Source organism: Dipodomys ordii, unplaced genomic scaffold (genome assembly GCF_000151885.1).
Source record: "Dipodomys ordii isolate 6190 unplaced genomic scaffold, Dord_2.0 Scaffold87, whole genome shotgun sequence".
Taxonomy (NCBI): domain Eukaryota; kingdom Metazoa; phylum Chordata; class Mammalia; order Rodentia; family Heteromyidae; genus Dipodomys; species Dipodomys ordii.
Window position 1 is genome coordinate 3,963,806 of NW_012267303.1, and position 7,827 is coordinate 3,971,632.

At 47.5% G+C, this 7,827-nt stretch overlaps 1 pseudogene; it reads right to left on the reverse strand.

The window, feature by feature from the left end:
• Positions 1-4,334: 4,334 nt before the first annotated feature.
• On the reverse strand, positions 4,335-5,684 carry LOC105992759 (annotated as a pseudogene).
• Between the last annotated feature and the right edge of the window lie 2,143 nt (positions 5,685-7,827).

Below are 7,827 nucleotides of genomic sequence, written 5' to 3' on the forward strand. Positions count from 1 at the left end.
CCCCCGCCAGCGCCGGCAGGTGCAGCGCAGGTCCACACCGCCCGGCCGCGAGCCCGCGCTGGGCCGACCTCCTGTGAGCCCTCCGCAGCCCCCATGCCCAGCCCCCGAGAAAAGCAGGACACGGCCTGGACACACGCCTGCCCTGGACACTCGTCTGCAGTCCCATCCCGGCTGCCCGCCCAGCCCGCCGGCCTGTCTCTGCTTCTTCCATAGCATAGCAGGATGACAGGCCCAGCCCACTGTCCTGGTCTGCTTCTTGGGGGACGACAGGCTTGCACCCCCCTCCTGGTCAAGTGTGGGTAAGGGGCTCTCACTGTTTTCGTAGGTTGGCTTTGAAACATAATCTGACGCTCAAATTATTGGTCACCCTTTGTATGTTGAATTCTCTTTCTTTCTTTCTTTCGTTTTTTTTTGTTCTTTCTTTTTTTTTGTCAGTTGTGGGCCTGAACTCTGGGCCTGGGCGCTGTCCCTCAGCTCTTCAGCTCAAGGCTTGCGCTCTACCACTTGAGCCACAGCGCCACTTTTCTGGCTTTTTTCTTGTTTATGTGGTGCTGAGGAATCAAACCCAGGGCCTCATGCACGCAAGGCAAGCACTCTACCACTGAGCCACTTTCCCAGCCCTGACTTTTTTCTTATATGGGACACTTTACATAGTCTAGGGTTTTCTTTTTGTGGAAGGTAAGACATTTAGATTGAGCCAGTTGTTCAGTTGTTCCTAATATCATTTGTTGAATGGTTAGTTATTGTTGAATACTTAGTTCAGTCGCTTTTATTCCTTTGTCAAAGTCAAGTAGGCTGTCTTGTCTGAGTATTTTGGGGTCTCTGTTCAACTGGATTGCTGTAAAGGTTCAAGAGAGCCCCACGTGAAAAAAGAGAAAAGTGTGTCCTCCCCGCACCCCCTATCCCCATCCCCATCTCTGCTGGGATCTGCCAAACCTGACGGTGGCATTCATAGAGAATCTGGGATGCAGGTGAGTGGCATGCAATACTCCAAGTGACGGTCCCTAGCAGGTCTGCGGAAGTTCCCAGCCTGCTTCTCCCAATCACTTCGCCAGTTCTAGCGGCAGAAGAGCTTGCTGACTGGCCCGCACCAGGCCCTGCATTAGAACTCACTCCTAGCTAGGCAGGCAGGGCAGCAGGCGGGCAGGGAAGCGACCTCGACAAATCTTGCTTTGGAGAACATAGACCCTAACCCAGGTCTTGCATAGGGCATGGAGGTTAGGATGGAGGGGATGTGTGGAAATGTTTTTTTTTCCAGATGCCAGTGTCTTATGTCTGTAACCCTAGCTGTTCAAGAGGCCAAGATATGAGGATTGCAGTTCAAACCCACTTCAGGTAGGAAAGCCCTTGAGGCTCTTTATCTCCAATGATCACACACACACAAAAATCCTAGAAGTAGAGCTGTGGCTCAAGTGGTAGAGCACTAGCCTTGAACAAAAACAGCCCAGGGAGAGTGCCCAGGCCTGAGTTCAAGCCCCAGGACCAGCATTAAAAGATGTTTTGGGGCTGGAAATGTGGCTTAGTGGTAGAGTGCGTGCCTAGTATGCATGAAACCCTGGGTTTGATTCCTCATTCCTATATACACAGAAAAAGCCAGAAGTGGCACCATGACGCAAGTGGTAGAATACTAGTCTTGAGCAAAAGAAGCTCAGGGACAGTGCCCAGGCCCTGAGTTCAAGCCCTAGGACTGGCAAAAAATAATATATATGTGTGTGTATATATATATATATATATATATATATACATACGTATGTATGTATGTGTATATTTTTATATATCTGTCTATAGATCTATATCTGAACTGCCTTCAGTTCCCTTTTCTGCTTTGTCAGTGTGGGGGCCTGCATTTAGGCCTGTGAGAGTTGTCTCATCTTTTCACACAAGGCGAGCGTCTACCACTTTGAACCACAGCATCACTTCTGGTTTTCTGGTGGTTAATTAGGGTTAAGAGTCTCATGACTGCCTTTGAACCACAATCCTCAGATCTCAGCCTCCCGAGTTGCTAGGATTATAGGCTTGAGCCACCAGTGCCCAGAATGCCTTCAGTTCTTTTCAGGGCATACACAGGAGTAGAATATCTGTTTGTCTCTGTCTGTCTGTCTGTCTGTCTGTCCGTCCGTCTGTCCGTCCATCCATCTGTCTGCCTGTCTGCCTGCCTGCCTGGTCATCTGCCTTTATCTATCTATATCATTAGTCATAGCACTATATGTGGTCACATCCCTATCTTAAGTGCATAAGGCTTCTCAGTTTCCCATATTTGTGCCAACACTTTTTTTTTTATTATGAAAGTACCGTACAGAGGAGTTAGAATTACATGGGCAAGATAATGAGTACATTTCTTATCAAGCATTGTTGCCTCCTCCTTTGTTTCCCCTTCCTAACCCTTCCCATCTCTCCTCCCCCCCCCGACCCATTCCCCATATCCTCCCACCTCCCCCCCTAACACTTTTTTTTGTGCCCATATTGGGACTTGAACTCAGGGCCTGGATGTTATCCTGAGCTTTTTTGCTTAAGGATAGTGCTATAGCAATTGAGCCACATATGTACTTCTGGCTTGGAGGTCAATTGATGATAAGATTCTCAGGAACTTTTGTGTCTAGGTTGGCTTTGAACTGTGATCCTCAGATTTCCTGAGTTGCTAGGATTACAGGCGTGAGGCTCTGGCATCCTTAATGTGCCAACACTTTTATTTTTTGCCAGTCATGGCTCTTGAACTCTGGGCCTGGGCACTTTCCCTCCGCTCTTTAGCTCAAGGCGAGCACTCTACCACTTGGGCAATAGCACCACTTCTGGTTTTCTGGTGGTTTATTAGATATAAGAGTCTCATGGACTTTTCCTGCCTGGGCTGGCTTTGAACTGTGATCCTCAGATCTCAGCCTCCTGAGTAGCTAGGATGACAGGCGCGAGCCACCTGCACCCAGCCCGACACTTCTTTTTTTCATGATAGCAAAGAAAGTTTATGATATGAAGTCTGCTTACAGCCTTTCTCAAGATTGATAGCAGGTAGTCCCTTTGCTCTTGCTCTTCCAATCTTTTGTTTTTTTGGTGTGATTTTCTCGTGCTTGGTGTAGCTTGTATCTTCTCTGTTTATAGGTTGACTTTCTTGCATGCTTCTTTTATTGTCCTTCATTAGCTCAGAAATTTTCATGCCATTACTTCCTTTACTGTTTCTTGACCCTTTCCCTCTCTTCTCCCAGTGTTCCTGCATTGCTATGTTGCCCTGGTTGATGGTGTCCTACAGGTCATTCAACTGATTACTGTTCTGAAATACTTTTGTCTGTTCTTCAACTTTGTGATTCCTGTTTGTTTATTGGTTGTTTCTATAGTTTGCTGAAATATGCCTTTGAATTTCTGCAGTGTTTGTTAGCATTTCAGTTGTTGCCCTTTTTATTTCTACAATTGTCACTTATTTTTATGTTCTTTCTCTTTACTGATATCTATAATTTACTCATGTTCAATTTTCCTCTTATCCACAGTTAATTTTTCACAGTTTTTTCTCTGCGGTCTATTGCAGTGAAGATATAATACATAGAATATTCTAGAAACATGCAATTCATAAATTTTAAATAACTTATGATGGCATGTTATTGTGGTTGTCTTTTAAAACGTGTTAGTAGTTGTTGCTATTCCTTACTGTACCTAATTTCTATGTTGAATTCTGTAATAGGTATATTTGTTTAGAGGAGAACGTAGATAGGTACAGTTACACTAAATAGTCCCCAGTCAATGGAAAGAAAAGCTTCTGTAGGAGGAAACTTGAATTACAGCAGACAAAAAAGTCATCTGGTCACAAAAGAGGAAAGGAATCCATTTATTTTTCATAATATTCTGAAAATATATTAAACTCAGGGAGAGTTTAAATCTATGGAGAAAATGTGTAAGACTGTTTCAGTTTCAAATTACACAAATGTAGGAGTAATGGAAAAGGAAGAAAGCAGCTTAAAAGACAAATTTGGAGGGTAGTAGAAGAAAAAATAGGAAAAAGAAAAACGATCAAGAAAATTAGAAATGAAATAATTCAATAAATAGAGTGACTTCGATCTATAAAATGTTTGGCCTATTAGAATTACATATTCAGAATCAACTTGCAGATCTCAGGCACTGAGATTACATGAGGAGGTCAAATGTTTGGGATAGAGGATTTTTTTTTTGTCAGTCATGGGGCTGAGCTCTGGGCTTGCGCACTGTCCCTCGGCTCTTCAGGTCAAGGCTAGTGCTCTACCACTTGAGCCATAACACCACTTCCAGCTTTTTCTGCTTATGTGGTGCTGAGGAATCAAACCCAGGGCCTCATGCATGCAAGGAAAGCACTCTACCACTGAGCCAGCTTCCCAGCCCCAGGATAGAGGATTTTTGAAGTTCTCAAATCTCATAATACTTTCTGCTTAGCTACTAATTCTGTAAGTGTAAGCTTCTCTGAGCAAATAATACACTTGCCCAATGTTCTTGAATAGATGGCGATTGCCACATCCTCTGATCTTCACTACCTGAAGAACCTCTAGATCCTTGCCAGGACTCTTCTGAGAGCTCCCTTACATCCTTATTGCTCAGGGTGTACATAAAGGGATTCAGGGTAGGGTGACTGGAATAGAAGAGAGAGATAAACTTGTCCTGCTCCTGGGGGTATCTGGAGGGGGGCTGTAGGTACATATAAATGGCAGATACATAGAAGATAGAGACCACCACTTGGTGGGAAGAACAAATCCCAAAGGCCTTGTGCCTTCCCTTGGAGGACTGGCTCCTGAGCACAGTTCGGGCAATGAAGCCATAGAAGAGAAGGATGAGAGCTAGGGGGACAAGCACAAAGAAGGCCACCAGCACCACTAATGTTGTATCATTCACAGTCCTGTCAGCTCAGGACAACTTGATCATGGCTGGCACCTCACAAAAGTTGTTTATCATCTTCTGCCCACAGAAAGACAATTGTACATTCTGAACCACTTGAACAAGAGAGTTGCCAAAGCCACTGAGCCAGGCCACAGCCACCAGCTGCTGGCAGAGAGTGGTGCATGATAATGTCATACTGGAGGGGCTCACAGAGGGCCACATAGCAATCCAGGACCATAGCAACCAAGACAATGCATTCAGTGTACCACAACCAGTGGGAAATTGAATACTGCACTGTGCAGTCTCTGTAGCTGATGGTCTTCTTGGAGCTGCCCATGTTGAACAGTATCTCGGAGACCATGGTGGTGGTATAGCAGAGGTCCAGGAAGGACAGGTGGCTGAGGAAGATGTACATGGGGCGGTGGAGTTGGGGATCCAGGCGGGACACCAGCATGATGGAAATATTTCCCAACATTGCCAGAACGCAGGATACCAGGAGGACCACAATAGAGGGAGCTCCAGCCATGGTCGGCCAGAAACACCCAGAAGGATGAAATCTGTCAGGGGATCCCCCAAGGTACTGTGGTTGTCACTTCTCATGCTGAGGCATTTGCTGGTAGCTGTCAAGAGGTTCAAATAAATAACTCCTGAGATAAATAGTGAAATCGTTTTCTGATGCCAATGTCTTCTCTTTCTTTGTTACAACCCCGTCTTACTCTACTTAACTGTGTCAAGGCACTTGGATGTGGAGAAGTCAGAAGCAAAGCCAGAAGAGCAGCATGCAGTTCTTAGTTTCTCTTTCTCTTTGTGATCTTAACTGTGTAGTCTCTCAAAACTTCACTTTCTGCATCTGTTAAAATGAGGAAAACAAAACTTGCTTCAATGTCAGAATCTTGAAGATGGTAAAAGTCTTTATGCGATGCATATTGTGTGGATGACAATTTTAAATATCATTTCAGCTCTTTAAAAATAGTTATTGCAGAGTTGATACACAGAGGGGTTATAGTTACGTCAATCAGGTGCGTGTGCACCGTGCTCTTCTCATGACCCGGGGTGCAGTGAGCAGTGATTTCCACCAGAGGGCGCTCTAGGTGTGTAAACCGTCCTCCTCAGGACCGGAGGTGCTGTGAACAGTGATTCCCACCAGAGGGCTGTCTAGGTCTGCATCGTCCTCAGGACCGGGGTGCAGTGAGTGGTGATTCCTGCCAGGGGGCGCTCCAGGCATGGGCACCGTCTTCCTCAGGACCCAGAGTGCAGTGAGCACTGCTTTCCATCAGATGGCGCTCCAGGCGTGCTCACCTGTCCTCTCAAGACCAGGTGCAGTGAGTACTGGTTTCCACCAGAGGGTGCTCTAGGCATCTCACACTGTCTTCCTCAGGACCTGTGGACCCACCAGAGGGCATGCTAGGCATGTGCACACCATCCTCCTCTGTAGGACCAGGGTGGCAGTGACCACTGATTACCACTAGATGGCACTTCAGGTGTGTGCACCGTCCTCAAGATCTGGGGTGAAGTGAGCTCTGTTTGCTGCCAGAGGGCGCTCAAGGTGTGCTCACTGGTCCTCCTCTCCTCAGGACCCAGGGCGCAGTGAACGCTGATTCCCGTCAGAGGGAATGTACGTGTGTATCATCTATCTGCCTTCCTGCCTACTGTGGTATCCATGGCATCACATGTGCTAGACAAAGTGCTCAGCCACCGAGCTACAAACATTTTTTACATAACTGAAGCCATCTTGTCAAGTTGACCGGTCAACTTCTAACTCACTACTTAGCCCAGAGTGGACTAGACCTTGCAGTCCTTTTGCCTCTGCAGGAGACAGTACTGGAAATACAGCACTGTAACACCATGACTGCTCCTTTGGGCTCTATTCCAAGTGGCTTATCACTGAAAATGCAAAAGGCCTGTGGTTTACTCAGTGGGCTCAGCAATGGTCTACATCAACATGTGGAACAGATAATGAATGAATGCTGGCTGCGGTAGGCCTGCCTTCTCCCTCCAAGAGGGCGCTCAGAAGGGTGGCGTAAGGGTCTGTCTGCCACATCTTGACTTGTATGGCCTATGAGGAGGCTGTGTGAGGCCAGCCTGTCCTCCTGGAGGCCAGCAGGCGTGGGCTGCTGAGGACTCAGAGGGCAATGGCTCTCTCCCATTCTGTGCAGGAGCAGGCTGTCCTGAAACTTCTAGAGCTCCGACTTGGCAGCCTGCTTTATGTGCACATTGAGAAAAGTAGATGAAAGCCCCTGTTTCTGACTGTTGCTGGGCCTGGGCCTCCTGAGAAGGTCACTCCACACTGGTCAGAGGCCCTCATGTTGATGGAGCAGGGCCCCTCGTCAGTCCTCAGCCCCGTGGGGAGGGGTCTCTAACCTTAGCATCCTGACACCCAGTCTCTTTCATCCTTTTCCCCTTTGTGGTTTTGCCTCAGGCCTCTCTGAGAAGAAGGGCGTGGATACAGAGCCTGTTCCACCCTCCCCCCTTTAAAGGACCAGCCTGGGCTCGTTGGACACAGGCAAGATGTCATGACCAGCTGGAACAGCATCTTCATGAACCTTCCTGAGTCACTTTCCCTACTGAGTTTACAAGGGACGTCTTGGCTGTTCCAAAGTACAGATGACCTAAGCACTGGGATCCTGCGATCCAGCATCAGCAGGGTAGAGGCTCACCAGCTTCAGAAAGTTGTATCTGTTTCTTGTCCTAATTTCCCCACTGGTCTCAGGAGGTGGAATGCTGAGGCCGTGGATGCCAGACAGACACAAGTGACCACCTGGCCATGGCTATGGCCTGTGAAGGGCCCTGCTTTCCATAAAACCTTGTTGGGTGAACTTGGGGGAGGCACCCATGGTCTGGAGAGTGTGTGGAAAGAGTGGAACATTTATGTGTTATTTCCCTAGGGTAGGTCTGACACATCGCCCTCCTCAGAACCCAGGGTGCAGTGAGTGCTGATTGCCACCAGAGGACACTGTGTGCATGCACAATCCTCCCCTCCTCAGGACCCAGGGTGCCGTG